The sequence below is a fragment of the Bombus flavifrons genome, chromosome 6 (assembly GCF_040668555.2).
Source record: "Bombus flavifrons isolate JBK064 chromosome 6, iyBomFlav1_principal, whole genome shotgun sequence".
Lineage (NCBI taxonomy): Eukaryota > Metazoa > Arthropoda > Insecta > Hymenoptera > Apidae > Bombus > Bombus flavifrons.
The window spans coordinates 14,559,011-14,585,934 of record NC_138447.1 but is presented as its reverse complement, the minus strand read 5'-3'; the positions used below and the strand labels follow the sequence as shown (position 1 = coordinate 14,585,934).

The 26,924-nt window shown below is 40.6% G+C and overlaps 1 protein-coding gene and 1 long non-coding RNA gene across 9 annotated transcripts in view; one reads left to right on the top strand and one right to left on the bottom strand.

The window, feature by feature from the left end:
* Positions 1-26,924, bottom strand: part of LOC138180701 (uncharacterized) — a 374,745-nt gene that overhangs the window by 35,942 nt on the left and 311,879 nt on the right. The window lies entirely within an intron of this gene.
* The window catches only part of LOC138180704 (uncharacterized), a 144,064-nt gene that overhangs the window by 11,810 nt on the left and 105,330 nt on the right, over positions 1-26,924 (top strand). For 2 of the 3 annotated variants that reach the window (XR_011173357.1, XR_011173356.1), the window contains exon 2: positions 590-720. This is a non-coding gene — a long non-coding RNA (uncharacterized LOC138180704). Of the gene's footprint in view, positions 1-589; positions 721-831; positions 2,008-26,924 lie in introns of those variants that run through there. The other variant, XR_011173358.1, reaches the window with a different exon arrangement.

Sequence of the window (26,924 nt, the reverse complement as noted above, 5' to 3'; positions counted from 1 at the left end):
GATTTAAAACCCTCGCCGTCATCGGGAGTGGTTTGTGGACCTTGCTAAATGTTCTATCGGGTCTTGAATTTGTAGATTGTTTTTCACTTTCATATAGTATTTGATTTATAAGGATATTATCTATCCACCCTTTTCAAAATTCGCCCTTGTTTTCAGTGTTAAAATCAGAGAAAATAACAAGAGAACGTCATCCATATTAATGTTTTTGAAATTGAAATTTGTGAATGCAATTAAGGATACAGATAAATTCTAATCTTGGAGAATTTCGCTAAAATATTAGAATATGTTGGGCGAGGTCAGGTTCGCCTCCGTGCAACTCGTTGATATATCTAACGATATAAATAACTTTTAAAATCTAGCGAAACATTTTTTCATTAGAAAGATAAACTCTTAAAACTCGTTGATATATTAATTGGTCCAATGGTATAAAGAATATTGTAGAACTCTGCTAGCCATTTCAAATATGCTTTATCCTTGCAATGATTCAACGAACACCGAATTCTAGAAAATTCTACCAAAATAATCAAAACAGTATGACACGGAAAGTATTTAAAACTACGCAATAAATCATATTATTCTATGATTCCAGTCGATTGCGTGGAAAGAGTCGTGAGCACAGAGATCCATAAATCGCTGCGACAGCGTAGCGGCGCGACTCGCAGGCCGGACAGGCATAGAGAGCCAGACAGTCGCCAGGCAGACGGACACCAGACGGAGACGGTGAGAGCATTTTTTCCTTTTTTTCCACCTCTTTAAGGCAGGCCTTAATATTCTTATTGGGCATCGGCGGCGTCTCCATCCTCAGGAGCTTGTTTCTTTTTATTTTTCCAGACTCCGAGTCTACAGAGACCCGGTTTCGAAATTGTACTTTTTATTAATTACACTCTCTAAACGAAGCAAACCTCACGTCAATGTTAACGAGATTTAACTATGAATTCTTTCATAAATAATTCAGTTCGGAATTTTGAATCAGAGATCCATGTTTATCTGGATAGTCGAACGATTGTATCGACAAAGTGACTGAACCAAGGTGTTGGAAATTTAGTTTCATTTCAAGTTAGAGGTTTCATTTTTCGTCTCGAAACGTCCAAGTGACAGTAGGATGATCGTTGATGCGTTTCGGACGGACAATCGAGGCGTCGAGACAAGGAACGGGGAACGGACGATTTTCAACGACGCAAAAGACGTGCCCACACCTCCCTTTTGTCCTTTTTCTCGGTCGACCTGCGCATTATTTTCTTCCACAAGCCTGGTCCCGGATCGGACGAATGCACCTGCAAGACGGAACAGGTCCCAACAGGTTCGGATTCCCCTGCTTCGACGCTTCTTACCTGTCCCCTACTCGTTGGTCTGATTTCAGGGGGTCCCTTATTTTTTCTTAAAACGGTACAGCCAAGTTCGTGTATTTCGATCTTTTGTTGGTACACAATTTTTGGCCTGCCCCGCATAATTTTCCAGACAGCGTTTGGGATTGGAGTTTTTGCGATTTTCATGTTATTTTCATATCTGAATAATCATAGATCAATAATAAGATAAACTTAGTTGTGATGTAAATATTTGACTATTGCGAAGAGTACTATATTTACGTTATAATGTGTGTTCTTTGAATTATTTAAAAAATATTTGATAAATATTCTACAAAAGAATGAACATTGAATTAAGAACAATGGCTTTTTAACATTTCTTCTCTTTGAAATAAATTAGCTATATGCTTTAACCTTCACACTTTGTTCTACATTTCCGCTGCATCAATCGGACGTAACTCCAAGACAACGTTGCACCGTTTACGAAATCGCGCTAAGAAATAGTTTCCACGTTAGCAATCGATCTTAATCTCCCCCATAATCGCGAGTCATTTTCGTAACCGTGGTAGCTAACGATCCTCTGAAAACCTTGACTCACGAACGACAAACCGTGGAAAGAATTGACGATTCGACGTTCGGGCGCGTTCACCTTGAGTTCCCACGACCGGGAAAATCGACGACGAGGAAATCGAGAAGCTCTTCTGTCGCGACGGGTCCGGTAGCGGTGGAAGGTCGCTCAGATAAAGCTAATCTACAGATAACAGTGTAAATTTGCGGCCTCCAGAGTTATGGAGTTGGATCACAGCCAGACTCGGCTGCGTCGAATCCTCTCCGACCGACCTAGTCCAAAGAATATTCAACATACGCTATATGACCAAACCGCAGAAACAAGAAGATCGATGCAACCACGCGTGACCTATCGAAAAATCACGTCCGTGCTCTTGTCATCGACAAATGTTCGAACAAATGTTCGAACAAGTCGTTAGCAGAAAAATAACCCTGCACGGGACATCCGTCAACGAGCACAGCAGACCAGAGTATCCGAAGCTTTACACGCTTTCGATTCTTTTTTCTCCGCTCTCGAACATGCTGCAGCTTCGCAGATCTGTTAGGGATCAACACACTTGTGTAAACGTGACCCGAAGATGACCATAGGGAAACAGGAGAGCACAGTGTCCGCTTGCAGAAGGAGAAGGACAGGCTGAGGTAGATTTTGGTAAAAGCGGAGGATTGCTCGAAGCAGGCAGTTACACATCTGGCCTTGCCTTTTCTCCCTTCGTTTTCGTAGGACCTGTCCGTGAAAAGATCCACGTCGCGTCACGTAATAAATGGCATAGGGCCCCGAAAACTGGTCCCTTACCACACCAACGCGTCGCCCCTCTATCTTTATGGGATCTTCTTGTGAAGAGGGACAAAAAGGTTCCCTGTATCGAAGGAGACCCTGTTTCCTGGAATTCGTCCAGCTTTTCTGGGACTTTCAGGTTGTTTACTACGAATCACATTTGCGTCGAATCTCTTCTCGAGTCTCTTCCAAGATAGGAAAAAGTTCGGTGTTTATTTTCGAAGATTTTTTTTCAGTTAAGTCTGACAAACATCGGCGGTCAATCGTTAAACAAATCACAACAGGTGACGTTACGATGCTTTGTCGAAAAATAGAATAGCGTACGAAAATGAGAAGGACTTCTGGTTACGAACCATCTCTGGTTTTCTCTGGTCTTCTTCTCTTTGTGAACTTATGGCTACTCGTCTTTCCGGATGATTAATGAATTTGGGAAGGGCGTCTTCGCTGATGGATTTCAAGTTGATTTTTTACCACTCGAAATGGCTTCGAGTGTAACAAGAGAGGGGCAACGCAGCAACCGAGTGATTTCATCTCGATGCAATTTCACAATGCAAATGTTATCTCCCTTATCTTTTCATACTTGAAATTCCTCACATTGCTCTTTTTTTCCTGTCGCCTGCGTATATTCACTGATGGATTTTAAGTGTTGCTTTTTGTATAATCTTCCTATATTTCAACGTAGTTATGTGACATTCTCTACTCAATCGACTCACTTCTTCCTATTTCTCCACGTTCGAAATAAGAAGGGAAACGATGTCGATTGTTACACCGAAAAAGAGACCATGATGATCCCCTACAAACATATAAACTAGTAATCCTCTAGATGTTGCGATTGTGTCTTAATGCGTCCATGTTCCAACACCTGTTATTAAAATCATTCGTCTGAAATTGCTCTAAAATTGGTCGAGTTCTACGATTCTTTCATGTCTAAAATGGCAGAAATGAGAGACTGGCGGGGACCAGTTCCAGAGAAATTCCCGGTATGGTTCGCACGAGGGCAAAAATTAGGCTATTAGGAGGGTCCATCGGGTGGAGAGGACACGAAGTGAGACGGTCGCGTTCCCGGTAACCTTGGCGCGTCGCGATCAAAAGGAAAACAAGAGGGAGAAACGGAGCGTCGCGGGGGTAGAATTAGGGCAAGTTAGAACGGTGGTTAGCGTGGGAGGGTGAACGACTAATCACAGTAATTTCGTTATGGGAGCCACTATGGAACGGTGTCCGCCTCGCTGCTCCTCTGCACGGTGCATTTTAATAAACGTGAGAGAAGAGGGCACGGACGATGAAGAAGGATCACGTGACGAAACAAAGAGTAGCAGAAAAGAGAGAGAAAGATACTGAATTTCTTTTCTTCGACAAGGTAGAAGACGAAGAAACGATCGGGCAAAGAATAGAAGAGAGAGAGAGAGAGAGCGAGGTAAAGGAGAATCGAGCCCTATGGTGTTGCCGTATGGGAAATCGCCCGCAGGCATGGTCAACGCGCGCATAATCGGTGGGCGTTGCACGGATTATTACGGGAAGCCAAAAAGTAATGATGAATTATTCTAACTTCGCGCAGCACCCGCAACAACCAAACCCTCCCTCGACACCCTTCGCTTCGAGGGGCGAGCAAATGACGTTCCTTGACCCCGAATTGCAACGAGGGAGACGCAGGTATAAATGCATACTGTGGAATCGTTTACCGTGCCTCTCTTCTTCTTGGTCTTTTCTCTCTCTACGTCCACGTAGGGGGAAGTGGCACCCTCCGAAATTGCGGGTTTCAGATCTTACGATGATTCTCTGGATTTCTTCTTTTTGTACACTGTTCTCCTCGTTTTGTTGTTTCCTAGAAGATCTCTGGATTATATACGAGCCTGGTCACAATGACGATGTTGCAGGATGTAGGTAAATTTTGTGAGAGTCTAGGACTTTGATATTTATTGACAGTGTCGAATCAGAAGTCGGAACGAGACCGATTCCTTATCGTAATAGGCATTTTCTGTTGTATCAGTGCAAATATTGATAGTGGTTATCGCTTGTACTCTTCAGTGCGAGGGTAAACGAGCGTAGAAGTTTATCTATGTTAGAAGAGGCAGAAATCTCGCGAATGCAATATCAATATTACATAAACTATGTATAATCGTAACGTTGAGACAGATCGTTCACCGTTCGCCAGGGAGGGTGTGTCGATTATTTTTCTCTTTCGAATCTTTCGAGTCGTCGACCGAAGAAAATTGATAATCCCGGCTGGTGTCCGCGAGGCACGGAGCGCGGACGACGCGTTTCGCAGCGGAAAAAAGAGTCGACGGGCAAATAAAGTGCTCGTTAATCCAGGCCTGTGGTGAAAGAGCGAGCGAGACAGCTGGTAGAATCCTCTTTGGATGAAAGTATGTATTAGCGGAGAGAGAAGCGGCCATTTTTGTTTCTCCCGTCTGGACACGATGATGAATAATTAGAGAGCTACCCGGCTTCGTCTTTCTTTTTTCTTTTTTGTATTCCTCCCTCTTCTCGTTGCCACCCCCGCTGGGATTTGCGAGAGATACGGACGCGAAACCGAGAGCAGAAGCGGACTGCTGGCCGCCTGCAGGGCTGCGTGCACTCGTTATCTCGTTGTTTCGGGGCCCTGTTCGAGCGGGAAAAAAATGTGTACCGGGGAATTCGAGTGGCGAGGCCCGCGGGACACACCGGCGACCGCGATACAAGACACACGAGGAAACCTTATCGTGGGCAAACAAGCTCGACGGGCACATTATTTTCATGAAAGTACAACGACGACGACTCCGGGACGTTCTCTTCTGTCTTTTTCCTTTTTCTCTCCTATTTTCTTTCTTTCTCTCTCTCTCTCTCTCTCTCTTCTTCGTCTTCTTTTATTGAAACATTTATTTATGCAACCCAGAAATCCATTTATTGGAACAACATTTTAATCAGCGAGTGATTAACTGGATTCCCGTCCATTGAATTCATTTATCTGAGCTCTTATCAAATGATCAAATGATGAAGAGGAATATTAGAAACAATTATTTCTTTCTGATTGTAATAATTTTTCCCCTGCCGAGATTAAGGGGAATTATTCGAAGAATCGATATAAAATTGACCCACTGAAAACGTCATAAATATCGTTTCAGTTATTTCTCTTAACAATCTCTTAAATATTAGTTTGTCCGAAGAGCGTCTTTCTACTACAGACGCGTCTCTTACAACGACGCATCTTTATACAAACATAAAACCTAATCTGTCGAACGTTGTGATCTTTATCTTGATAGAACAAAATGGATCATACGTAATTCGATAAAATAACATAAAACGGAAAATGTTGTGCATCCATTACTTCCTTATAAAACGAAAGAAACTTTTCGGACGACCTAATACATCAACACGTTCATTTACGTTGTAACAGATTCTTTCTATCTTTGCTCTTTCTTTGATGTCTATGAACAACGATTCGCTAGATAGCAGTGAATTCCATCGGCAAAAGGGTTACGGATCAAATGCCGAGCGTGTGTCGCGCACACTCGATAACCTCGATCGCGAGGTGTATAAATATTTAACGCGGTCCCGTTAAACTCGCCTTCCCGATTCGTAAACCGACTCGTGTGTCGACGACTGATAACGCCGCGTTTACGCGCCTTGATATAAATAGCTAGTGTAAACAGTTTCCATGAGATAGTCTTTTTTCGAAGATGCAACGAGAGAAAATGGGGAAAAAGATGGGAAAGAAGCGCGACGATAAACTGGAGCGCGACCTATATCCACAATAGCAACATAGATGCTACTGCACCGATGTTTTCTTATTATCGCCTCTCAGATAAACCTGTGAATCAGTATCGATGAATCGACTGCCTTCCGTTTTCTATTAATAGATTCCTAACGTTCTCGGATCATCTCCATCTTTTTCATATGATTGCGGATCTGCGCAAATTCTTACGATTATTGTTTCGTAATGAGTATTTGCTATAAATAAATCGTCTTGATCCACCTTACGCGTTATCGATAAAAATCACGAAAAGAGAATAATCGATGTTAAACCGCGTGAATAACCGACTGTGAGATAAAATAAAGGAGATACCCTATACTGTAAATGTAATTAATTTCTTTTCCAGCCGCGATTAACCATGCACTTGAGTATATTTAATCTTGTATCTTCCACTGATACCGCTACAACGATGTTGACAGCTTGAAGATTCGTACTTTTTTGAAGCGATAAAACGAGGAAGAAAAGAAAGCTACCGTATAAATAAATATACAAACACTTTTAAAGCAGAAGCTTTGATCTTCCGATTGTATCTCTCTACAAACGCGCTACGATGCTTCTGATCGTGCACAAATCTCCAGAGTACTGTAAGTTTATCAACTACAATAATAGCCTTGTGAAAATAAAATTTGTAGCAGCACGTCAGATAGGGAGCAATTGAAATCATGTTATTGTTTTGCCTCGGAGTATCAACATCGTTAGGACATATATAACGTAATAATAAATGAACTCCGGGCAAAACAATGTCGCCGCTACGTGCAACCGTCAAACGAAGACGAATTTGAATTTTCCGGCTCTCCCCTGACCAGTATAAATAGACAACCACGTTCTCCAGAAGTCAGTCAGTCGTGCGAATCAATACCACTTATCAGTCTCGGTCTCGAGCGATCTTATTAGCGATCTGTACATAGTCTTTAGCGCATCAGTTGTATCAAACGTCTTAGCGAACATTCTCTGTATCTATTATTTTAAAATATATTTGATGGTTTTCAATATCGAGATATCTCGTCATTTAAATAACAACTCAACCAACCATTCTCTACAAATGTATCAATTTCCATCCTAAAAGTATACTGAAGTTTCGGTGCAATCTTATCATAAAAATTCTGCGCAGCGTAATAGATTAATTAATTAAAGTACCTTAGAAATGGCAAAATCGCGTGATCAAGGTTACAAGTTGCGATTTTCACCGATGGTCGGCCACCAGCGGATCATTCTGGAATTGTGTCACCTGCGCCTCCGGCCGGTTCGCTTATGCGTCACGATTCGGTTGTTCCGTCATGCCTTCTCGAGGGGCCAACGTCTGATTGTGCAACACGGTCCCTATTTTATTTAAGAGGCTGGAGAGCATGCTTTCGCCAAACGAACGGCCGATCCCTCTCTCCTCTAGCAGTCCCTCTTGTGCGTCGACACTGAAAACCGTCGGGCGGAGGAGCGCGAGGAAAGGGGGCAGGCAAGTGGCGACGAACAGGAAGGATAGGATAGTGAATCATACCTTGCTCCACCGACGGCGACGTCAGAAGACACTGTGGTAATTTCTGCAGCGGTAACTCGACACGTTGCCCCAGTCCCTCGGTTTCGCAATTTTGTAAAACAGTGACGCGGGGGCGGGTATGAGCCATTCGGAATTTGTCACTGGAATCGAAGGCGGTCGAGAGGAAAAATCTATTATTCGCGTGTTTTATGATACGATGAAAGAGAACTTTTTGTTGGAGAACGATTTCCTCACTCGTACACGTCCTTCGTTTCTTTTAATTAATTTCGCCCTTGAAAGATCGACGTAATGGTAAGATGTCAATATAACGGAAGGAGAAGTGGTTAAGACGGCATTTTCTTTGTTGAAAATGTCTGTAAAAATATAATTTTTGAGCATTCGGATAGAAGATTGTTCGCATAAAGAGATATGCAAATTATGTGCACTGCTTTTGTTATTGGATTGACAGAAGATGCAATTTCAAACGGTTTATCTGCGCAAATTCTTACGCTTATTGTTTCGTAATGAGTATTTGCTATAAATAAACCGTCTTGAGCCACCTTACGCGTTATCGATAAAAATCACGAAAAGAGAATAACCGATGTTAAACCGCGTGAGTAACCGACTGTGAGATAAAATAAAGGGGATGCCCTGTACTTTGAATCCAATGAGTCTTAAGAAACGTAAAGAAGCAATTGCACTCTGAAACCAAACTACTGTAATTAATTATCCGCTTTTCAAGAAATGAGATATTATTACTCCCGTATTCTAATACTAAAATCATAGTACGATTATACTAGAAGATTATATGGAAAGAAAATTAGAATAAGAAATGTCGAAATTGAAGGTAATCAGCGTAACGTCTAACGTCTCGGTCAACTTTCATGTTTTTAAATCAACTAACGGATGGCGATGCTTCTTATAAAGAAGAGGAGGCCAAAAGAGGGTCGCCAGCTTGCATCTGAATCATTCGGCGGTACTGTCGCGAAAAGATATTAATTTGCCTCTGGTTCGCTCGGAGAGCAGGCGTGTTTCGTGGAAAGGTACTTTCGGTTAGTTTACTACTCTTGCCGGAGTACACTCGAGCAACGGCTATCGGGGCAAAAAAACTTTATCCTCGCCACTGGCTTTGGCTTTCCGCGGGGGCCCCGTGCACCGATGAACACGATTAACCAATTAGCGATACCGTTCTCCTTGTTCTACGCGCGGCAACTTTATCGTCGTCGCTGTATTTTACGACGCGTTATTTGGGGAACCAGCTCTCGGAATTTCAACCGACGAGCCGACCACCTTTTTGCAACTCTGTCGTCGCTGCTCGTAAGATGGAATGTCACTCGCCATAGTTCTCGATCTTACGTAACCCTTTCTTCCATCTCTTCTCGCAGGTCTTCATTCGGTGTCTTTCATCGTATCGTGTTTCTTGAATCCTTTAACCAACCGCTACTAGCCATAAAAACTAACTAGCACCAAGAGTAACATATGATTATTTGGATCAGAAGGACGTTTGACTCAAACTAGGTATAATCGTCTTGCAAATTCGGCAAATTCGATTACGAACAATTTTTAAGCGACCTATGCCTGGAAGCAGGTTAGTCGTTGTTCTTGGCGTAATATGTATACAGTGAAATATATCGTATAAATATCGTAATAAACATCGTTTGATTATTCTGTATAAAGTTACAGATCGTATCTAAATGTTGGAGCTTAGACCGATTCAAAGAATGCCAGGAATCAGGTTTTCGGAAATTGCTATTCGCGTGTTAAAAAATATTCCCAGAATCCTCTAATCTTGCTCGAAGTATGTAGAAATTAAATATAGAATATAGAAAGTGTGCAGACAAGGTCGAGATATCATCGACCTCGTGTCCCGACCGAGAGACGATACCATTTAAATATTCAAGATTCTCTGACCAGTCCAGACCATCCAAAAAGGATTCGCCAATGTGAACGGACGATGAACGATCCGCTGCAGAACAGGCTATTAAACCATAAGGTGCAATTCGAGCAGGAGGCCGTGGAACAATGTGCACCGACTCGAACGTTCATCGACCCCCGCGATTAATCCGCATTCCGCGGTCCGAATCCCGGCGAGTCCAGGATCGGCCGACGTCGATGACTCATACTCGTGATCGGTAGCGAATTCGTGCGGTACGTTGACCTAGACACCGGTCTGTTGACTCGACTATTTAACACGTGCGTTGATCAGAAGCGAAACTTCGCGTCGACACACGGCAAGTTTAAAGAAAGGGAGGGAACTTTAAATGGGAATGGTGGAAAGAGAAGCGAAGATGGAAACGAAGAAGTGGGGAAAAAAGAGCGGTGACTAAGAGACGTGCACGTGGAGTAGCGCGATGCACCGTTAACGGGGTGGTTCTGGAAGGGGCTGGTAACCACCATCATCATCGTCGTAGCCACCAGCAAGACCCCGATGAGTCATCCGACCGTTGGTATCGAAGAAACGACGGAAGGACCCAGGGACGCCTCCTTCGACGTCGGGCCCCTGCTGGCCAGATTAGCTAACCTCGTTAGAGCCACACACACTTCGCGCGTCGCCGCTAATTGTTTCGTGTACAGGTCGAGTCACGTGCTTCGTCGACTGTTGTTTCGACGCGTCGAGAATCGTTTGGTTACGATGCTTGTAAACAGTACCGAGAATCGAGCTGTTCATTCCCCGAAACACGGCTATCGTGAATAGACGAAACGAAAATTTTGTACAAAATATCTTGAAATTTATTATTATTCTTAGGTATATGGATAATTAATTTATGGAAGTAAGTTAGGTGTTTCTTAAGGATTAAAACTTATCATGCGCTCAAGTAATGAAATTGAGAAAGTTATAAACAACGAAGTCGAAGATAAATTAATTGTAACTTGTTTATTAAAGAAAAATTATATGATTTGGAATCGGGATTAAGAGTTTCAGACGTTTATCTTGGAAATATGTGATTTCTGGATTGACAAAAGATTTTATAATTTAATAAAATTGTCTAGGTTGGCCAATTTTTCAGACGTACGACTCAGTTCGTGTGAGTGCCATGATACCGAAGTAATTTATCGTTCGGAACTTGCTCAGCGAGGCTTGACGCGTCCACGTCACAATAATGCAGAGGGCATTTTAGGTAACCTCTGGATTAATCGTTTCACACTTAAACGGTGAAAGGATCAAATGGTCTTAAACGTAACACAAATGACCCTATAATTGAGCATAAAACTTGCGTTAAAAACACATGAACTTCGTAATCATAGTCGTCGATCATGCAATCAAAATTGATCGTGAAAATCTCTAATCTTGACTTTCTAAGCGACACAGGCGATAACGGGATAGGAGGAAACAAGCTGGGATACAGGAATAAATGGGATAAGGGAGGGCTAAGATGCGATCTGGTGAAATTAGAAAGTACCTCGAGGCCCGATAGCTCGATAAACGGTGGCCATTTTTGTTTCAGGTAGTTCGCTGCTACCTGGTGAACGCTAATGGCCGCGAAACATGACTCACTATGTTTACCGTTCTATTATCAAGTAATGGATTGTAGATCTATCACTTTCTATTTGAAGTCGATGCGTATCTAGATCCAGTGTACTTGGCTCGTGTTACGCGTTATCATTCTGAATACACATGACGCGATACGAGCAATAAAAATCTACAAGAACGAGAAAAAGAAGGAAAATAAGAGACGATAGAAATTTAGCAAATTTCGCGATCGTATCGTTCAAATAGCATAATACGTACATCCTTGTTCGCAAGCATTATATTGGGCTATTTGCTGCTCTGGTACACGCTTAAAACGGTTGATCATGCGTGTTCATGTTCGTACTCGTGTCTATCCTATATGTGTTCGGTAATGTAACATAGTAGCTGCAAGTTTGTGAACGTTACAAGCAGAAACTATACGTGTTAGCACCTATGATTTTTTCATTTAATTAATTATAATTTAAACGAATTATATTGGAAACCAGGAGAAGTCTATTAAAAATCTGAATATCATTTGTGATATTACGTATCAACGTTAGAACTACCGATAGTTAACACGAAGCTATTTCTACCAAAACCAGTGCAAATGACTGGTCTTTAAAAAATACGTAATAATAGAATATTTTTATATTTATTGATTTATTACTTTCTTACGGAAGCAATGTTATGTAGTAGATTTTTCGTATTATTAATCTATCTGGGACCCCCAAAATGAGGGTTGACACATTTATAAAATTGTAGAGCCAGTCATTCCGACTGGTGTGGTATTTCTAGCGTTGGCATCTAGCGATCTAGCGACCGATTCGGAATTTTCCTGATAACTGATATCATCATATCGAATGATAAGCAGTAAACATTTTAAAAACGTGTGGGAAGTTGTACAAAACGAGAAAACTGGTTAATTGCGGTTCGATAAACAGATTGCAGGATCCTTTTACACTTTGACAAGTATCAGTCATTTTGTCTGATATTGGTATAAGCAGCCTTGATACAAAATTGTTTCGAGTTTGAATACATAAAAAACAAAATAAAATTTGTTATATTATTCTTTTAGTTATCGTTGCAAAAGTCATTACATCATTACAGAAAAAAAATATAAAACGAAGTAAGAATTTTAAAATAAAATTGTAAAACCAGTCAATTTGTGGTGTGATAGTTCTAGTGTTAAACGTATACAATCAGAGAATCTCAAATACGATGAAAGTCTGAAATTGTTCAAATTAGTTGCCGGTAGAAGAAACTTTAATTTTATTATTTATAATTGCTCTAATAACAATTGCTCTAACATATCTATTGTTAATAATTCTCTGTATTTATCTTATTTCGCTGTGTCTATTTTAATACTTATAAATAGGGGTGTGTTTATCGAAAGCTTTCTTCTGCAGTCAGTATTGCGAAACGTTTTTACATACATATATGTATTCTCGCAAGGATTATTGAGAGGCAACAAATTCGCAACGATCGACGTCTGGAGGATTACGTAAATGGCGGACGACGACGATATCGGGTCGAGGGAAAAATCGGGAAAAAGGAGGCCGCAGTCATTCAACAATGTCACCGCACGGCTGGCCGGGAAATAAATGAAATGCATTTCCATGGAGTGCATACTTCGATACTCGCGGACTATTAATATCGCTATGACAGCTTGACTAATGATCCTCAATACCGAAGCACGGCTTTGACATTACGAGATTAAAATCCTGCGGATGAAGAAAAAAATTGCCAGGCGTTGACAGAGAGAAACGCGAGAGGACGAGGAAGTTTTAGCACGCGACTTAATGCGATTACATTTTATGTCGATGTCATTTTGCATCCTCACGGATTCACAGAGATCCATATCTAGTTCGATCGATCAATCTTCGCTATTCGTTAATATTTCTTTGAATATTTATAGGCGACATAGAGCGAATAGCAACATTCTACGATAATTATAACGCGTTGGTAACTGTTGCTGTAAAATTTCGTATTTTTCCAAGCTGCATACCGTTAACATAAAATCACATCCTTTTATAAGAAGTAATAAGGATAAATAATAGGAATAAACACGTAAGAAACTGGTGTGAAACTCTGATCTTAGAAATTCTTCTTTAATAACCCTGTTCTAATGTACTGTGAAAATTCGTGTAATTAAAACTACTACACATATATTCTTTATTTTCTGCAACAGCCTACTCTTTTAGTCGAACTTGCCAAATATGATTCATTTTTAATCGTTTCGCAATCACGGACAAACTAATCCGTGATGCAATACCGTTGGTAGGATGGCCACGGTCGAGATGTCTATTTCTCTGTAATTACAACTCTCGCCCTAATAAACAAACAGATGGGATATCTCGCCCGTGGTCAATATGGCCATCGCATGTACGAACAATATTGTGTCTCCACATAGTAATGGTATCTCGGCCGAGATTCCTGGTAATGAAGCGATTAATACACTCTCGCGAACTTATAATATTCTCCAAATGTTGTTCCTTGTTTAAACGAGATTTAATCGCGATCGGGAAGCAAACAGTGTCATTTACGTATTTTATTCACCAAGCTCGTACAAATGTCGATACAAATTCAGCTAAGCTTGAAATCTAGTTTTAATTTACAAACTATGCTTGTATATTTTAACAAATTTATCAAACAAGACAAAACAAGAGAAGATAATACGAGATGAGACGAAAGCAGGACTAAACCGGAACTAAGGCGAAACCTGAAACGACAAGGAAACCACACGTAAAAGATAGGAGATTCGCAAATTCTCTGATTGACAGATCGACGAAGTAGAACGCAAACAGAAGAAAAATAAAAAAGCACTGTTTTCTTTCCACACGACGATCGTTGAAAAACAGCCATTTATTTATTCAGAATATATACGAGGAGAATAAATCGCGTGACCTGTTCTATCGGCCTTTCGGTAGATCCTGCCGACATTGGCAGAGAAATGACAGGCGAAAAACGAACGAAATTACCCTGGAGTTGATCACCGCGACAATAAGGGGGTAGTTTAGCCCCGGGACCAGCGAATTCACGGGCGTTCAAAGGGGCGGGCAGGGGATGAGACGGGGGCGGAATAACAATCTCGCAGAGTGTTTCTGGATATCAGCCTTAATGCGACCTGTCCGGTCAACCAGATGCCCTGATAGGCCGATACGAATTTTTTATTCATGAGCGGCGTTCTGATGGGATTTTCATCGACGATCTCACCTGTCTGCCCTCCCGTCGATCGCCGTCCGGTGCAATTGAACGCGAACAACAACGACGACCGACGAAATCCGCCTCGTTTATTTATGCAAAACGCGATCCGCTCGACATTCGTTCTGTTGCCGTATCGTGCGGAAAAATCGGTAGGAACCGTGGCAATAATTGACGCGACGCGTTAAAGAGAATGGACAATTTCGAACTGGTCCAGTTAGATTTATCGTCACTGGTAGAACACCAGTTTAGGTGTTTATAACTTCTGACAGGAACGTTGATTCTGTTTAACACAGAGAATATTCAAGCTGATAGTGGGCTAGGATAGCTATGCATATTTATACAGGACGCACTGTTTAAACAGAAATATATATGAACAATGATATCAGATCGTCCAATAAGTTCGTACTACGATGCATTCGTACCTTTCACGATGTGTTTTACGAACTAAGAACCTAAATTTCACCAGACGTATCGAATAAACAGTAAGTTCAGCACGTCGTCCGATGAAATGTCAAAGTTCGCCTGTATCTCCTTGGACATTCTTACACCGCCAATCATCGACCTCGAAACCTCCTTATGCATTCAGCATGAAACAAAAAAGATCTGAAATAGCAACCGTAGCAGCGAGCATCTCGATGAATCATTCGCTGGTAGCTCCCCGCGCGAGGTGGCACCACGCGCTACTCGCCAGGAAACCACGTTTCCTGCTGTCTTCGCGCACAAATACAATTAAATCTCGCCTGTTAAGGAACGACTGCAACGAGAGGAATCGAATCGAGCGATCACGTGGAGCGCGAGAAACGCGAAGGGTGAACCGAAGACTCGGTTGAGGGCAGAAACGCGCGCCACGGAGAAAGGGAATCCGCCGAAATTATCGTTCATCAGGCGAGTGCTCGACGCTGCTCCCACGGGAATATCTCTCCGGTTCATCCGCCCTTTGTTGCGTGGCAATTAAAATTAGCGCTGTTAATTACGCGATGCCGCGACGCTTGTTAGCGACCGTTAGCCGAAAACTGCCAAAATTAAACGCGGGATAAAATGTAACGCGGCGCGTCTAATGGTGTAACGCGCAACCCCCTATTTTTTCTCCTTTTTTCTTTCGGCTTTTTTTCCCTGCGCTACGGCTGATTTAGATAACAGTCGGCGCACGAACGAAAACATTTTTCGAAACGCGCCGGATTTTTCGGCAGGCCGGCGGTTTTTCCTCGCCGCGTGGCTCACGTTTAGCTGGAATTAATCGGCGCTCGTTGCGTGAAATTCGCTCGCTAATTGCGTCCCGCGATACCGTTTTCTCCATTAGTTTGGCTCGGTTTGGCGGAGCTGGTTCGTTCGTGATGTTGGTACGAATATTTGAGTCTAACGGTTGAAGTACATGGGACTTTACGAGGACGTTGTTAATCGCCACTGGTTAAACTTCCTTCTATTTCGCACCGTGAACGATTAAAATGGACGAAATGTTACGTTATATACTACTTCATGCGAAAGCTTTGTTCTCGTTGATTTCCTAATTTTCACGTCACTTAATGGCTAAAAGGAAAAATTCAAAAAAGAAGACAAATAATCTAGATACATACGAGGTTCAAAGATAGAAGGACTTTTCAAAATAGCAGTAGATGTAAAAAATCAGAGATAGTTGAAGAAGATAAGAAAATCAAATAGAAAAGTAATCTTGTTGACATGAAACTGATTAATAATATAGCAAAGTTTTAAATTGTTTCTGTAAACGATGGAAAATATAACTTGTCATACCTTCGTCCTGTGACCTTCGTATACTTTAAATACATCAGTAGGCAACTTAGAAAATTGGTTGGATACAAACATCCTCTATTACCTTTGAAACCGTTCCATTGTTTGCAACGTTAATCTGTAAAATCCCATGCAGAAGGACGGAACGGGAACGCAGGCCCTCGTATTTGTTAAACAGTTGTGTAAGTACCCACAAACTGTGCGGTGATTGCGGTCACGTGGCGGCTCGCATCGCTCGAACGGAAAGTAAAACAGAGACTGTACACGCCCCGGAGGGTGGTTTCTCTGAATGGGCTGTTGATTGTAATCATCGGGTGTAAGTAATGCCAGTACTACGCGGACGTATATAAATCTACTGTGACTCGAGAATGTCGGCCGAAAATATCATCAGGGAAGTGATGGAGGCCGAGAAAATTTGTCCAGCCCTCTTTCCTTTTCAAGTGCATTTACATCGATGAGCATACATGATTTATTGGGCGAATTCGCTAAGTGGGCGTTGGAACGTGACTATTCGATGCTAACGTACTCTTTATTCTAGATTATCGAGCGATTAAAATCGTGGTATTTGGTATTTTTAATATCTTCCCTTCTCTGAAAAGATTCATGTAAAAGACTAGTTCCTGAAATTCCTCACTTCCCCGAAACAGAGATACTCGTACTGTAATCGCAAGTATAGGAATTGCGGGGATGCTTACTTATAAATTCAGTTAATTAAATTATGAAAGGATTAATTTTTTTCTATAATCTATAATCTGTAATTGAATATCTTGCCTACAATGTACAATCTATAACAGGATTTAAATGCATTTCTTATACTAAACATAAGCATAAACATAGTTTAGTACAAACAAGCTGTAAACATAGAACGACTCTTTCAAATTTGTATCTCGAAACTGTTTATGATAAACTCATTAATTTTAGTCGGTATAATGACTTTCCTCCCTATACACATGCCAGCAAACCATCAGAAATTCAGCAGCGTATCACTCAAACAAATTCCGATCATACCTGATAGGTACACGGTGCACAGCCTCGTCGATAAGAAGATCGACGTAGAGGTTGTTTTCGCACGATATGACGTTTAATTAATAAAAGGTTCGCCTCCCAGCCGCGGATGGATGCGATATCAAGCCGCGAGATGTTTGAAGACGAGTGTCTGAGCGGGTTGGAAATGGATCGAAGCTGTTTGTCGGCACCGGAGACCGCGTTGTCAAACGGAGGCACGAAATGGCTCGCAACGTATACACAAACGCTCGATTCTAATTGGATGGCGGCGTTGTGTTTCTGAACCACGCTGTACTCCTTGACGCTTCTCGGCAAATTGAACGTGTATGCTCGCGCGGCAAATTGAGGAATTGAATATTCATACGGTTCCAACCCTCTTGCACAAAGGTGAATTCAATTACGCATGATTGCCCGGCTCTAACCCTAGACCTCCTCCACTCTCTTTCGTAGCATCCTCCATTCGCGTCTTTCCAGTCTCTCTCCTTCCTCCGCGCGTCTTCCTTGCCACCGTTCCATTCTACCGGCTTATCTGTCTGTTCATCTTCTTCTACCACTCCGTAATTCCTATTCCCACCTTCGACTGCCTGTCTCAGAGAGCAGTTAGGCCAATTTTACGCTTATTGGTACGTAAATACGGATCTACCTGGTGGAAGCTACCAGTGGTCCGTAGAAGGAACTCTAGAGTAGAGTAGAGTAGAGTAAACCCTTTCGTGTCGCTTTCCTTAAGGGATGGGGGCAGAGAAGCTTCCTCGGTGCCTAGTACCCTTCTGTGTGCAATTAATATTGATCAGAAGAAAGGATCTGTCTTAGGCTGGTGACGTGCATGGTTCGTAGTCCCTCACAAGATTCTTTAGTTATTTCATTAAATAATTAGTTGATTATTATTTCTTAATTGTATACTCGTATAGGATATAATACCATAGTATGGTGTACTTCGTCGCAGGACAGTATACAACCAAAGCTTCAATAGTACCATAAATAATTTTCCTGGCAACGTTGCACGATTCTTCTATAGCTTTTACCTCGATGGTTAAAATGTGCAGGTATTGTGTTTGCTTGCGGCTAGAAGGTAGTATAGGGTCGTGTTTAATGACACAGGTATCTTTGTTATTGACCGAAGTGGTTACACCTGCCGATTCGAAGAATCTCTTACCCTCCATCTCACTGGCAAACATTCTAGTCACGCATACTCACGCGTAATATACAATTCAATTATGTATGATTTCCGGAAATCTGCAAATAAGTTTGTAAATATACAAGCGAAATCTACCAAGATAATTTTCCAACCAACCTAAACACTTGCCAAGGAAACAGTTCTTGCAAGAATTAATTACATTCACTGATTCATGCTTTGCACCGTAGTTACCCCAATCTCTGCCCTGTTGTAAATTCAAGCGAACCAGAAATCTTCATTGTGTCACGCACGATCTCTCTATAACGAGCAAGAACCGCATTCGGCAAGTATATCCCAGTCGATTAAAAAGCAGAGCCCTCGATTTGCGTCACAGGATCCCGCATAGAGTCTCTGGCGGTTGAAAACCACCCCCTGTCGACGGGGCCTCCGATCCGGCGAACAATACGTATCGAAAATAACCGGACAGACCGCTCGTTAACGGGCTAATAACTCATCAGTTTTACGAGCGCGAAGGTCGACGGGGGTCTCGATTTTAGGGCGATATGCACTGTTGATGGCGCAGGTGTGGTCGCCGGCGTGAAAATCCCTCGTTTCCTGATTTGCCACCCTTTCACCCGCACGATTCTCGTCGATTCCTTCGAACGCTTTTAATCTTCGCGTTAGCGCGGCACATTTTATTTGCAATTTTCTTCGATCAATTTACATTATCGAAATTAGATTTCCAACATCGTGACGATGGAGGGAATTTCAAAGATTTGCTTAATATTTTCTCGTCACTATATCTCCCACTCTACAATTGAACTTGAAATACAAAAGAGATTAAACTATTTGTTATATTAAGGTAAGTTATTGGTAAATTATTGGTATTTAATAAGTTGCTAAGAGAAGTTGCGTGGAAAATTGATTCTTTGATAATTATCTTCGTAATTTTGTAGATTAAGTTATAGGTGTATATTATATGTATATCATAGGCAAGAGGGATTTTACGGATTAATTAATTAGTTGGCTAGGTATAAATAGATGAGATAAAGACAGGTGAGTCAACGAACCTCCTGATTTTCGATGAAAAAAAAAAAAAAAACAGCGGAAGATTGGAGTTATTGGACAAATTTGACCAGTTTAGCTATGTATGTAGTTATGATTCATCGACACGTCATACGTGAGCCTTGGCACACTTAATAACGTGGCGTCATCGCGATCGATACGTTGTTTTCAATTAATAACAATAGAAATAGTAATTGAATAGATATTAATTCTACAATCGTACCGTGTTCTGCATCTTTCTACCACGCTCTACATTTGTATAAAAATTGAAAGAATTACGAAATTCTGCGGCTTTGTAGACAGTACATCGTAAATTATGATATACAGCGGAATGTCGGACGTTAACTACCCGCCAGGTTCGTGAGCTGCGATTAAAAACCTATCTCAAAAGAAATCGCCGGGAACAAAGTGATTTACGGAATAAATCCAGCATACGTGAACGATAAAATGCCCACTGTGAGACGACGTGCCCCGATTACACGTGCACGAGTATCTTGCGAATTGATGAATTAAACAAGACTCGTATAATATTAAGTTCATCGAAGACCTTCGAACCCTTATCTTATGAGAGTTCACTGGTGGTTCACTGATGGTTGCAAGACGACATGATATTGATACGTTATATGTAATTTGTATTTGGTTCAATGACTCGACGATTGTCCAACGATTTTGTTCAAAGGAATTGTATTTTTTCAATTAATTAAAATACTAATGTATGAACTTCAGACTATGTTGAAAAGGCTTTGATTACTATTTCTATGTTGTTTGTCATGTATTGTTGGAAATTGTCATATATTATTTTTAGACATTGTAACGTGACTCTTTCACAGCAATCTCGTTGTTCTCTGTCATGGAAAATATATCTAGTCTCTATTAATTTAATTTAATAATGAGAAAATCGAAACAAATTTATTTCTGAATGTAATCTATCTTATCACGAATAGCTTTCAGTATTATTAGGCAAGAAGTTAATAATATAAAATTTCCTTCGAAAATTATATCTATTATTACGAATGGCCTATTATTCTTCATGGTGACACATATAAGATAGATATGCAAGAATGGAAAGATAAATCGTCGGTGATTCGCAGGAATTGCCTGGCACGCGACAATATCGCGAGAGGCAGCCCTTTAAATTTCAACCCCTAGCTCGGTGCCAAAAGAATCGCGGGCCAGCTGCCAACGTTTAAGCGGGAATTAAAATTTCAGAGAAGCCCGGATAGGGAAAAATATACGATCGAATGTCGTGCGCGTGAAACGACACGTGAAATCTGTTGCAGAATGCCACGATTCTAACAGAATCGGCGTGGTTATCGTTGTTTCAACGTCGTTAAATCGGCCGCTTCCTCCACTTCCATGCAATTCCTGGAACAGAACGATTTAACGTTGAGAATCGAAATCCTTTCACCGTGATTTCTCTGGATCGCGAGATGATTTCGAGAGAATTGGTAGAGATTTCAGTCGCAATATCCATGTCCGATGACTCACTCTACTTAGTCGCTGAAGGGAACTATTAGTAGAGGTGATAATAACATCAATTATGGTACGTATAGTGAGTCATCGATTATCGATATTAAGCTACGATTATTAACAAAATAATGATAACGGTAATAGTGTACAATTTTGTAAAATAACATGGTGCGCAAAGATAAGTAAATGACTGTTTTATGGATTTTGAATTATGGCAGAAAAGTAACCTAGGTATATCAGGTACGAAGTAATTTTATTTTACAATTTTTAGAAGTACTGTTCAGATTGTAATACCTTCGTGAAACAGCAGCCACTTTTAAAAACACCTTTTAAAAACTGGACTTAAAAAAGTGCTTTAAAAAGAAAAAATAAAGAAGCTCAAATAAAGAAGAAATGGCTTGCTAAAAAGACAAGGATAAAGATTAACGTAAGAAATAATGGTAAAAGTGCTGAGATATTATTTGTCTGCGAATTAGCTGCAAAAATCAATGCAACAAAATTTCGCGCAAATCAATAAGTTTCCAATTGATTCGGTGAATAAACCTGTCGATAGCGAAGAACGAAGAGGCGAAATGAAAGCGGAGGTAGAAAAAGGGAGAAGAAATACGAGGCGCGTTTTGCGAGCGCTGAAACATCAGGTCTGTGTAACACCAATAGAAGCAGGGTCAATAGAAGCGACAATAGAAGGGAAACGAAACAGAAACGAGAGCATAACAGTGGCAGTTGCTTCAATAGTGCGTGTTGCTTCATACACTTTCATCGGTTTCATTTATCGAGGAAGCGAACGAATTACTCATCGATTTTTTGCTATGCCCCAGCGTCAAATAAAAAACGCAAGACAAATTAATTAAAAAAAAAATTCCCATGAAGACAAATAATCATCGTGTCATAATATAATCAATAATTGTCAAAATTAATCAAAGTCGGTAATCCTGTGCAATCAGAGTCGCGTCTTACATTTTATTTTAATCGTTTCGCAGCTTGTTTTAAGAGATTGTTTAAAACCTGTAATGTTTACGCTTATCGTGACCGATGACTAAATTACACTTGTCTACGCAAATTCATATTTTTATGAATCGCTTGAGAAAATATATCTACTTTACTCTGAACAAATATTCGCGCATTTTTACATATTCGTGTTTAGACATATGATCTTACAAAATCAAAGAAGACAACGATTGAAACAAATATCTTAAAGACCCATTAAATACAAATATTAGGTTGTCCGGAATGTTTCTTTCGTTTTAGAAGGAAATAATAGACGCACAATGTTTTTTGTTTTATATTAGTTTATTGAATTATTAATGAACGTGATAATAAAAATATAACGAAATGGAACATACCTAATTCAATAAAGTAATATAAAACAGAAATTGTTGGTCATCTATTATCACCCTACGAAACGAAAGAAACTTCTCGGACAACCTAATACAAAAGGGAAATTTCTTCGAATTAAGGCATTGGAACGCAATTCCACGAACATCGAACCATCTGCAGAAAGGCAGCCTACGATCGAGTTGTCCTCCGCTTCGAAAACGTCGATCACGATGTTCGTCGAGACACAAGTATACCTTGTATCGTATCGATAGGCATTCCAGGCTCGAAATAAAGGCGAAAGAATGACGCTCACCGTTCGGAGGATTTCGTACCGGTCTCAGAAATGCGAGGCATTTCCTCGTCGCGGACAAATTTCTATTACGAGCAACGAAGACGTCGACTGGTAGACGACAGGGTTGGAAACGGGCGAGAAAGGAGGAGGATCGTATACCAACGAAGAGAAAAGAAGTTAGATAGTGTTTTGTTTTGTCCAGCGTGTAGGTGGACATCATGATGACAGGATAGAACATAAACGTGGGGCTCCCGAGGGAGTTACGGGACATAAAATCCCGCGTCGCCCCTTCCATGCTGGCGTCGAGATGTCGGGACTTCCCCGTTTTCCCATATAAAACGTGCCACTGTTGCCCTGCCCTTTCTTGGCTCTTCCTCATCAGCCTGTGACAGTCGATCCTCCCTTTCGTCCTCGAATTTCGTCCCGTGGATCGGTCCAACAGATTGAATCCAATATCCTTCCTCGATTTCCACGGAGGACGACTATCATCGAATCCTTTTTTCGTTTCTTCGATCGAAGTAAAGGAGGAACGTTTTGTACATGAGTGTTTTGCATGCAAGTATAGATAGAAGTCTTTTGTTGCTGACAAGGTAGGAGAGTATTTCACGTCGAGATACGAGTATCGATACCATGTATCATGGATAAGGATATGTATTACCTATAGGGACATTCGTGTAGCGAGAGATGCAGTATCGCGATATTGATTTCGTGCACTCTGCATTCGTCAGTCAATGGTGACTTTTTCTATATACGTAGATATGTATTCGTACACTATCGTCTATAAGTATTAAGCCAACTATTCGTTACACATTTTATTACACGAATTTCTCTTCTCCCAAATTTGGCAATTTCTATTGTATTAGGTTGTCCGAAAAGTTTCTTTCGTTTCGTAAGGTGATAATAGATGAACAGGAATTTCTGTTTTATATTATTTTATTGAACTAGGTATGATCCGTTTCTATTATCATGTTCGTGCATAATTCAATAAACTAATATAAAACAAAAAACATTGTGCGTCTATTATTTCCTTACAAAACGAAAGAAACTTTTCGGACAACCTAATAATACCTGATACGGATTTATAGTCGAGTATATAAGTGTACACGTGTATGTGAAAAAGGTTAAGATGGCAGAAGGAAGCATATTCGATAAGAAAGTGCGTAACAGCTACTCCCTCTTTACCATTCCATTTCTTCAATATCTACATAGTCACAATGTATCGTTGGAAGCTGTCCCGGCAAGCTGGTGAAAGGTCCTCTAGCTCGTGGTCCGTAGCCAGTGAAATTTCTTGCGTAAGGTGCGCATGGCGATTACGCACTCTCGACGCTCCGTGCCAGCTCGCCGATTATTTATCTTATCGACAGGACGGGCACCGTTGCAAGACAGCTCGGCGACGTGATGCAACGTACCTGTAATACGCGATCTCAGTTGTGTACTTGTGAAATACGCCCCGTTTTACGTCACTGTTCGCGCATTTATCACGAAACTCGCAGGATTGTGGATGTTTAAGTAAATTTTTCTTTATCAATGTAAATAAAGACTATTTCACTGTCTTGCTTTGACTATCTCGTATATTTTTTAATATTATCCACACATACATACGCGACATATATATAAGCTTCAATTCTAGGATAATTCAGGGACCGATTCTGAAAATCGACTTTATTGTGAAAATACTTAAATGAAATACAGGAGTAAACAATAATTAATAACAGTAATAATTAAATAAACAGCAACCAATTAATGACAGTAAACAATAAATAGCAAGTTCTGTGCAATGTCTACCTGAAAATCGAGAATCGATTTTCAACATCCTGAGCTACCGATCTTTCTCCGTCAATCTTCAATGTGTTAAATAATTACTCTTTCTTCTGTGATCTTGTCTATCTCCGATGTTGATCTCTGTCCGTCCGTTTGGGAAATACGTGTCTCTCAAAATGGCTCTCCGTGAAACAAAGAAAGTCGCTCTGTCCGTGAAATAAAAGAAATCGTGCTGTCCGTAAAACAGAGAAAGTCCCCTTGTTTATCCGCATTTGAACTCTTAGAGAGTTTACATATATCTGTTTTTGTTGTTACAATTAGCAAAAGCATATTACACCTTTCGATAATACCAATGTTTACTTTTATTCAGCCAGAAACTTATTTATTACTCTGGTCAGGATTAACTATACGTAGAATATATTCAGATACACATAGAAAGTCGATAGTTTTCACGTTAAATTCTTAGACCAGTTAGAACGAAGAATGACATGTAAGAAAAATTAATTAACTTCAATGTTCCTTAATTACCAGGCCATACTTTGTTGATTTTGATTCCATTTCACCCTATTAGAAAAAAAAAGGGTCGGCTGAAAGTTCCACGTGACAAATGACACGGTTCACGCCCTCGTCTAATCATAAATCAACGAAAACAGAGGTCACGGCAACTAAAGTAGCGGCGTCACTTATGTCAGTGGGGTTAAACAACGTCGAACCTTGATTTGATTTTTCGATGACTGGGTCACCTTATGTTCACCCTGTGTAATGACTTTGTTTATCACGTCATAAGGCGTCCAGGTGAAATATTGCATCGGATCGACGGTGGCCGAGGCTTAATCGAGCCGGTCCGCCGTTTCCAAACGACTTTACGCAATAACGATCATCGGTTCCCCGTGCACAGGTGTACGCGCGAACGCATGAAATTACGTAGTAATACGCGTTTCCGTGTCCCCGCGCACCTCTCACAAGCAAATTGAGATGACTCACGTGTTCCCGTTACACTGTGCCACGTTTGTTTCCATTGCTCTTCAGATGCCATCGATTCGTTTCTTTCCTTTTTCATTTTATCTCTTTCCACTGTTTCATTTCTTCCTTTCTATTCCAACGGCCTATGTTTATTTATTAAACAAGAAAAAACAAAAAAACAAAATTTGTGGAAATTTATTAATCGAGCCTCTCAGAAGCCACACCGATCGTCTTTGCTTTTTGCTGATTCATTAACTTTGTTACGTAAGTTTAATGTTCGATTTCAGGAAACAAATATTTCCATAAATTCGCTCGTCGTAAGAAGATGACATAAATAATGGTTAATTCTAAGGTAAATTCAAAAAAACTATGTTTTATATATTTTATGTTTTATGTTTATGTTTAGACGTTAAAGGAACTATCGAATGTTCGACTTCTTTCTATATATTTCATCGAAGCTTTCAGTTAGTTATTTAACCTTAAACTGGAGAAGAAACGTCGATCTAGATACCCTTTAGGCAGAAAAACGCATAAACGCTAATAATAAACAGTAATAACGATGATCACTCGCAAGCGTGAGACGATGCGTTCGTGGGGAAAGTGAAGACCGAAGCCATAAAAGATGCTTTTTATACACCATTGGCGTTCGTTTCCGGTTCTATTGCTGATTTCACCGAGGTTTCCGCGGTGAAAATGAAAACGTTCCGGGCCACTGTCGATCCGGTAAGAAATAAATGGAAATAATGAGATAGCAATAAAGATAACTCGCGCGAGTCCGAGCAATCGAGAAGCGTTCTCGAGCAATTTTCGAGTCGCCGATAATTTCTAAAAAAACTGGGCAAATGTCGGTACCCTGATGTACCGAGAGATGCAATCAAATTCTATTATCGTTTTTCACGCGTTTTAGTTTTCGCGTATTTCAAACATACTCGATCGACATTTTCCAAGAAACTTCTTGATTTCTTCGTGGCTACGTCTTTCAGGTGATTCAGTTTTTTTCAGTCACTCGACTATCGGTGTTTTCAAGGCTTAGCGAATACGATACGATATTTCTCGAGGCAAGAACCATGTCCTCCGAATAGGAAAGCTAGTCGACACGTGACGAGTGAAAAGTGAACGCTTTCAACGATAGTAACCCTTCCACGTGAAACAACAATAGAGAACCGAACTTCCCTTCTGACACGTTCAGATCCTGTAACGTGTCACACTTGCTCTTGTCCAAATACAAAACCAACAAACCGAATCCTATAACTAACAGACGCGACATAATCGTTCTCGTAAAACGCAACCCTCCCTTATAGCTCTTAATACTAATAAACCTCATTAGTTTCATCCACGATCCGTAACTATTTAAATTGACATTTCACGTTCGAATTTACCCTTATGATTTCATGGATTGATTTAGAACCATTCGAGCCTCGTTCCGAGGAATCATTTTTTCCATATTGACCAATTATTCGACGATAAAATTATTAAATCGACACGCTTCGTTCAACAGCGTTATTCTCTTAATTCGAACTATTTATTCGAATTATTTTTTTTTTTTTTAAATTATGATTACGTATTAAACGATCGTTTCGAAACGAAATGTAGGACTTTTGAGAATATCAAATATGTAAAAGGTACCGAAATTTCTTACAAAAGCTTGACATTTTCTAATAGCTCCAATGGTATTTTTAACCAGGAACA